Here is an 8,536-nt window from a genome sequence, read left to right on the forward strand (position 1 = left end):
AGGAACGCTTCATGGTGGGTTGAGTCCGGGCGGGTCTCGCACGCTGAGCCGTCTCGATGAGGTCGGTGCAGATGTCTGGCTCAGGGCCCGGCTCGCCAATCCGGTCGACGAAGACGTGGATTCCACCGAAGGGGAACCGGTCCCCGTACTCAATTGAGCCGGCGTCGGGGCCCCAGCCTTCATCGTCGATGTAGAGCTTGCCACGACGACTCTTGGTCATCCGGCCCACAACGTATCCCTTGAGCCCTTCGAAGCTGCCCTTCAAGAACTCAAATCCACCATGCGCTGGCCCCACGGTGGGCGCCAACTATCGTGGAACTGTCATGGCAGATGTCCTAGTGAAAGGACTTAGTCGGGGAGCTATCGCAACTAGGAAGCTTAAAGGGGTTAATCGGGACAAAGGACACGAGAGGTTTATACTGGTTCGGCCCTTTGCGGTGAAGGTAAAGCCTAGTCCAGTTGATGTGGTATTGCTAGGTTTCGATGACCAAGGAGCGAAATACGCTAGCTTGGCTCTCAATCTGTTGTTTCTTGCCCTAAGCCGCCGCCGGATCGTCCCCTTATATACACGGGTTGACGCCCTGCGGCCTACAGAGTCCCGGCCGGCTCATACAATGTGTCTGGCTCGGTGACAATTCTTACATGCCTTATCTTATAAGTCATATTCATACATGACGGTTTACACTTACGGGCCTTAAGCCGCCTCTGGGCTTGGGCCTACTACAAGCTTTATCATAAACCGTCACCTTGTATACTCTTCGGGCTTCCTTTGAAGTAACCCGCCATTGGGATTGACCCGGCCCCTCCTAGGTGGGTCACACCTGGTAGTCATATCCCCAACACCTAGGGTTCATACTTTCACTAGTGCAAGTTCTCTCAACAATAATAACATAATTGGATCATATAATTATCCCTCAACATGCAACAAAGAGTCACTCCAAAGTCACTAATAGCGGGAATGAACGAAGGATTATGGTAGGGTACGAAACCACCTCAAAGTTATTCTTTCTGATCGATCTATTCAAGAGTTCGTACTAGAATAACACCTTCAGACACAAATCAACCAAAACCCTAATGCCACCTAGATACTCCAATGTCACCTCAAGTATCCGTGGGTATGATTATACGATATGCATCACACAATCTCAGATTCATCTATTCAACCAACACAAAGAACTTCAAAGAGTGCCCCGAAGTTTCTACCGGAGAGTCAAGACGAAAATGTGTGCCACCCCCTATGCATAAGTTCACGAGGTCACGAAACTCGCAAGTTGATCACCAAAACATACATCAAGTGGATCACGTGATATCCCATTGCCACCACAGATAAGCACATGCAAGACATACATCAAGTGTTCTCAAATCCTTAAAGACTCAATCCGATAAGATAACTTCAAAGGGAAAACTCAATTCATCACAAGAGAGTAGAGTGGGAGAAACATCATAAGATCCAACTATAATAGCAAAGCTCGCGATACATCAAGATCGTGTCGACTCAAGAACATGAGAGAGAGAGAGATCAAACACATAGCTACTAGTACATACCCTCAGCCCCGAGGGTGAAGTACTCCCTCCTCATCATGGAGAGCGCTGGGATGATGAAGATGGCCGCCGGAGAGGGATTCCCCCCTTCGGCAGGATGCCTGAGCGGGTCTAGATTGGTTTTCGGTGACTACGGAGGCTTCTGGCGGCGAAACTCTCAATCTAGGTTATTTTCTGGAGGTTTCTGCATTTATAGGAATTTTTGGCGTCGGTCTCACGTCAAGGAGGTGCCCGAGTCGTCCACGAGGTAGGCCCATGCGCCTGGTGGGTGGGCGCGCCCCCACCCTCGTGGACGCACCGGGACTCTTCTGGCCCAACTCTTTTACTCCGGGGTCTTCTTTTGGTCCATAAAAAATCGTCAAAAATTGGCACGTCAATTGGACTCTGTTTGATATTCCCTTTCTGTAACACTCAAAACAAGGAAAACACAGAAACTGGCACTATGCTCTAGGTTAATAGGTTAGTCCCAAAAATCATATAAAATAGCATATAGATGCATATAAAACATCCAAGGTTGATAATATAATAGCATGGAACAATAAGAAATTATCGATACGTTGGAGATGTATCAGTGAGATCTTTTTCTGTATGAACTATTTCCGTGTTATAAACTTTATAATCAATAGAAATAGCTGACTTTTTGTGTCTTGTAGACCTTCTAAGGGCCTCAGTTTCTAGCACATTATGTGCCACAACTTCTGGCACTTCTTCTAAAATTTGTTGTTGCACCTCCCTTTCATGCTTAACAATGGGTTCAGTCGGCTCCTGACAGACAGGTTTCGGGTCTACCCCCATAGTTTTCATGGGTGGAGTTGCAACTGGTAGTGAGAAAAATGGCTCCTGAATCATCGGATTAGGTGCGTGCACCCTCTTCTCCTCAAGATCAATTTTCTAAGCTACCAAGCTCCCCCTCATCATTTCGTCCTCTAAGAAGATTGCATGTCATGTTTCTACAAACTTTGTATATCTGTCTAGGCGATAGAAACGAAAACCCTTTGATCTGGATAGCCAATGAACTGGCAACTCACTATTTTGGAATCTAACTTTGCAATGTTTGGATCAAACATTTTGGCCTCATCAGGGCACTCTCACACCCTGAAGTGTTGTAGGGAGGGCACCCTTCCTGTCCATAGCTTGTACGGTGTTTTGGGCACCGACTTGCTTGGTACTCTTTTGAGAATGTGAATGGCGGTTTTAAGCGCCTCCATCCATAATCCCAATGGCAAGTTGGAATAACTCATCATGCCGCACACCATATCCATAAGTGTATGATTACACCTTTTAGCTACTCCATTTTGTTGAGGCTCGCCCGGCATTGAATACTGGGCTACTATGCAAGTCTCCTGCAAGAACTTCACAAAAGGTCCAGGGACTTGGCCATATGGAGTGTGCCGACCATAGTACTCTCCCCCACGGTCAGACCTTACTATCTTTATTCTTTTAGCATGCTGATTTTCAACTTCAACTTTGAATATTTTAAATTTATCCAACGCTTCCGATATTTCTTTGATTGGATAAATATAACCACAGCGAGACTAATCATCTATGAATGTTATGAACAAGTCATATCCATCCACACTTTTCACCGAAAATGGTCCATAAATGTTAGTGTGGATGATTTCTAGTGTGCTTGTGCTATGGATTGCACCTTTTTTGATTTGTTTTATATGCTTTCCTTTAATGCAATCTATGCATTGTTCTATGTCTGAGAATTCTAACGGATGAAGATTTTCACTTTTGACTAATCTTTCTATTCTCCCCTTGGAAATATGGCCCAAGCGACAGTGCCATAATTTCGATGAGTCGAATGTTCTCTTTCTTTTATTTTGTTCTTTATTCGACACGGAAACATGTTCTTCCACATTGCATACAGAATAAACTTTTTCACGAAGTGATAACAAATAAAGCTCATCGTGTAGTAAAGCATCACCCACATAAGCATTATTTAACCATATGGCACACTTGCCATGTCCAAAATAACATTCATAATTATCTTTGTCCAAACAAGAAACACTAATTAAGTTTCTATGACATGATGGAACAAATAAAACATCTCTAAGTAGAAGATTGAATCCATCAGCTAACTCCAAGGAGATGTCACCGACAACTTCAACTTTTGCATCAACTTCGTTTGCCACTTCAATGCGTCTTTCGCTTCTTAGCATAGTCTGCGTCGAATAGAATCCCTGTAAAGAATTTGCAACATGAACAATTGCTCCTGAGTCAATCCACCAAGTGGATTTTGAAAATTGTGTATACATGGATTCATTTCCAAATGAAACTATATTGTTACCTCTTTTTGCCATGATTGACTTTAGCCAATCAGGGCGGTCTATCTTGTAATGCCCGATCTTCTTATAGTGGAGACATGTGTCTTTGTCCACTAGGAAAGGCTTCTGTTGATGCTGATAGGGAGCTTTACCATGTGGCTTTGAGGGGGAACTTTTGCTGTTTTGCTTGTAATTCTTTTTCTTCTGATCCTTCACATAGTTGAGTGAACCACCATGTGAGGCTTTGAGTCTGTCCTCTTCCTGGACACACATTGCTATTGTCTTTTCAATGTTCCAGGTGAAATATTGTAGTTTACAACAAAAGTTTCAAACTCCTTTGGCAGTGAAGCCATGACCAGATGAACTAGGAGCTTTGGTTTGATCTCCAGATCCTCATCCATGTGCTTGAGCTTTGCTGCCATATTGCTCATCCTCAGGATGTGCTCTCTTATTCCATGACTACCACCTATGTAGTGTTCTATCACCAGTTGCTTTAACACTTGGATGGCATATATCTTTGAAAAGCCGGTGAACTGGCTCTTTATCTTTGTAAGCAACTCCTCTACGGAAGTGCACTCTGCAATGGAGCCCACAATGGTGCTCTCAATGTTATTCTTTATAAATGCCATGCACTTTTTGTTCGCACTGACCCACTTTTGATTTTCTATCGAGTATGACATCTCCAAAGGAGCATAACCCCCCCCCCTCTTTTTATCCAACGCGGCATCATCATCAGTTGCCGCTCTTACTGGCTCTGTAGGTCTGACCGGTTGTGGAGTGTCCACAACCCAGTCCAACTCAGCACAGACAAATGCCAGTTCTATTCTTCCTCCACTTAGTGTAATTGTCACCTCTAAGTGTCCGGAACAACTTTTAGGCAACTCATCAAGTGAACGCCTCCTGAAATCACAATTTAAGTGAGATCAGTATAACAATCATATGCATTAATCTAATGTTGGTCAAATTAAACATATAATTGTCTATGCAATTAAATCTATATTAGCGTTGGAAAAATATTAGAAATAAATGCACCTTTAATTTCAATAAAACATGGTCATGTTATTAACAACGTTGGTCATAACATTAACATAATCATTTCATTTCAATAATCACTTTAACATGATCTTAAAATATAATTCTATCTACACTTTTACTTTCTTTGTAAAAGTGCACTATTAATTATTTATGTAGCGGAAAAACATGAATAAAAATTCATGAACTTTTTATTCATTTTACAAACTTTTCTTTGACCAAGTAAAAATTCATGAAATTTACTATTTTCTTTGTAAAATTTATGAACAATTCTTTTTTTGAAAAAATTCTATTTTCATTTTCAGAAACTTTTTCTGTTTGCTTTTCTATTTTCTAAACAGATTTTTTGTTGGATAAATCGGAATAGAAAAAAGAATTAAAACTGTATAATTTTTTGTTAATAGTAGTAACTTTTTCAGATTTTCTTCTATTTTCTGAAAAAATAGCAGCAGGACAACCTAGTGCGCGCGGCCTGTAGCGGAAAAAGAACGGCCCAGGGCTTGTGACGTGCGCGAGCCGGCCTTGTCCTTTCGGCCCGATGGCCCAATCAAGCGCGGCGCAGCTACTATGGCCTCGACCACTTTTGGCCCAAAGGCCCATCTGAGCCGACGCCGCTCGATCCTGGCCGTCGGATGAGATCCGGCGGTCGTCCTTGGATCTCGCTCGAACAAAAACGGCCGCACCGGCCTTGAAGGAAACCCTAGTACATTCTTCGCCTTTGCACGCCGCTCAGCCTCTCGCTCATCGCCTCCTCATCGCAGAAGGCAGAGAGAGGGGTTCGCCTCGGCCGTCGGCGACGGCATCGCGCCACCGCGTCACACGGGGCTCTCTGCTTCCTCCCCCCATTTTCTTTCCATCTTTCAAACCCCCCATCCACCAAAACCAGTGGCAGATCGAGATGTGCCCCCCCCACCCCCTTGCTGGTGTGCGCCAACTCCGGAGGGAGAGAGCGCCGCCGTCAAGTGGTGCGGTGGTGGTGCCCTTTTGCCCCCTTGGGAAGGTTGTGTTCTTCTTCCCCGCACCTCGGCTTGCCGATGCGCACTTTGCTGGCGAGGCCCGAGGCCCTCTGCCGGTAATCTTTCCTTTGCCCTCTGATTAGGGTTCTTGGGGGGGCCTTTTTTCTCTATTTATACTTTGCACCGAAAAACATAACCTAGCATGGCCTGGTATCATTGATAGATCCTCTGGATCGGTGTAGGCTAGTGATTCCGGTGAACCTACCTTTTGCCTTGCCTTGCGAGCTCGAACCAGCAGCCATGGTGATGTTGTGGCGGCGGTGATGGCAGTGAGATGGCGAGGTGGTGGTGGCGGAGCTTCCCGTCGGCCTAGCGCAACCCTAGATCGGATTGGTGTGTTGATGGTGTTGTGGTGCACGGTCAACCTCATGATGCGTGCCCCGGCACCCCACCTCTTTATATTGCGCTGGCGACAAGGGCCCACCAACCATGGTTTGGTTGGGCGCCCCCGATCAGGGCGTGATGCAAGGGCATGTTCGACCCGTTAGGCTCGAACGGGAGAGAGATCAACCTAACACGTACTACTAATCCATGATTTTGTGAAATGGTCTCTCTATTTTGACTACAGATATTATAGGCCTTGAACCCTCCACTACAAAAAAAATACACTTCCGTGATGATACGTGTTTGTCACAATAGGTCGCTTTATTTATCATGCATGTACATCCATGACAAATTTATGACAGAATCAAGATAGTCATACATGTGCTGTCGTAGAAGTGTTCCATGACATTACCAAAATTATCATCACGGAAGTGTCCACTTCCATGACGATAAATCGCGCGTCACAAAAGTGCTTTTGTCAAGGGTGACCGACACGTGGCATCCACCGTAACGGAACGTCGTTAAGCTATCAGGTCGGGTTTTAGATCCGATAACCCGTTAACAGCCCCGACCAATGGGGATTTTCCACATGTAAAATCATCATTGGCTGGAGGAAACACGTGTCGGCTCATCGTTGGGACAGATGTCAACCACTCATTGGACGGAAGGCGCCTATGATACATCGACACATGGCACGGCCCAACAGAGGTCCATTCCTATGAAAAGGTCGGCCCGTTTGACTTGGTCAAAGCTGGCGGGCCGGCCCATGGAAAGCATGTTAACGGCCTGTTCGAATATAGCCCATTTATAGCCCGCTAACCCAAGGCCCGTTACACCCTATCCGAATTAGGCCCAGCAGCGTCATCTGGGCCATCCAATATGATTCCAGCCCGTTTTCACTTCTGGTCCATGTATGGCCCATGACGTCTTTCGGCCCATATGAGGCCCTATGTAACTCTTGGCCTACTAACGGCCCGTGGTGAAACTGGGCCGTAATGAACAGTGTATCACTTTACACCCATTAACGGCCCGTGGTGAAACTGGCCCGTAATGAACAGTGTATCACTTTATACCCATTAACGGCCCGTTATTCCGTTGGGCCGTTTCCAGCCCATGTCATCTTTCGGCCTTCTCGAGGCCCATTTATTCTTGGGCTCATTTCCAGCATTCGTTTACTTACGGCCCATTACTGTCATTTTCTGCTTGTGGGCCAAATTCAGCCCGTGGTTACAGTCGGCCCGTTTGTGGTCCGTTAATACGTTGGGCCGATTTCATAGCGTCATCAAATACGGCCTATTAACGATGGCCCGTTATGGTCAGCCCATGAACGGACGGTTCCAACTCTAGCCCGTTTACGGCCATAATGCGGTCTGTTTGGCCCATGTTTGGCCAATCGATTATACGGCCCGTATAAGGCCCATTGATAAGACGGCCCGCAGAAGGCCCATTGTTTCTACGGCCCGTAGAAGGCCCACTGTTTCTACGGCCAGTAGGAGGCCCAGTGTCACTACAGTAAATATTAGCTCATGGTTATTGTGGCCTAGTTTTAAAAAATAGGTGATTGCAGCCACTAGCTAACCGTGGAAAAAGAACTGCAATGACTACAAGCAAACAAATAAACAAGACAACAAGGAAATAAATAAGCAAGCAACTAACGCTAGGCTATCACGGCTATTACACATATTACATCCACTAGGCATCAAAGTTCGCCACCAGTGCAAATATAGGGAACAAAGCAGCATGTCATATACACTGGTTGTCAAAGTTGGCGACCAGCGCAAATAAACGCCGCAGCAAAACAAATCCAGAACTGAAACCACTTCAGAAGATCTCAAGAAACAATATCCTGGGTACCCATAATGCTGGCAAGATGCTTAGCAAGCTTATTAACTTTCTCTTGTTTGGCGCTTAAATCCTCCAGCGCTGGCTGTTGCACCAGAAAATATGCATATGAATTCTGCAGGGACTTCCTCAGTCCTTCAGCTTCCTGTCGTAGCACATCTGATCGATGTCTTTCAACTTGAAGTTGAGACTCAAGAAGACGAACCGATTCAGGCAGCGAGTTTGAAGAGCTTGTGCCAGCAGTAGTGACCAGTAACTTGAACACTACATCAAGACAGGACTTTTGGGTTCCCTCACTGTTGTCAAGATAGTTTTTATTAGCTTTCTTGGAGACCAACAGGGGTGTCTAACTATCTTGAACCTTATCTGCATTACTTCCTTTACCATTGGATAACGCGGTACTGTTCTCCAATATTTTGTCCGCATTCTAAAAGAGAAACAAGCAGACACATCACATGTTTACCATGTTGTATATGAAACTCATTTTGGTAAATGAGTTCAGTAGTAAAG

The 8,536-nt window shown here is 45.3% G+C and overlaps 1 pseudogene; it reads right to left on the reverse strand.

The window, feature by feature from the left end:
* Window positions 1–3,681: 3,681 nt before the first annotated feature.
* Window positions 3,682–4,492, reverse strand: LOC147985559 (uncharacterized; annotated as a pseudogene).
* Window positions 4,493–8,536: the final 4,044 nt, after the last annotated feature.

This window comes from Triticum urartu, chromosome 2A (genome assembly GCF_056163025.1).
Source record: "Triticum urartu cultivar PI428250 chromosome 2A, HENAU_Tu73, whole genome shotgun sequence".
In the NCBI taxonomy this organism is placed as follows: domain Eukaryota; kingdom Viridiplantae; phylum Streptophyta; class Magnoliopsida; order Poales; family Poaceae; genus Triticum; species Triticum urartu.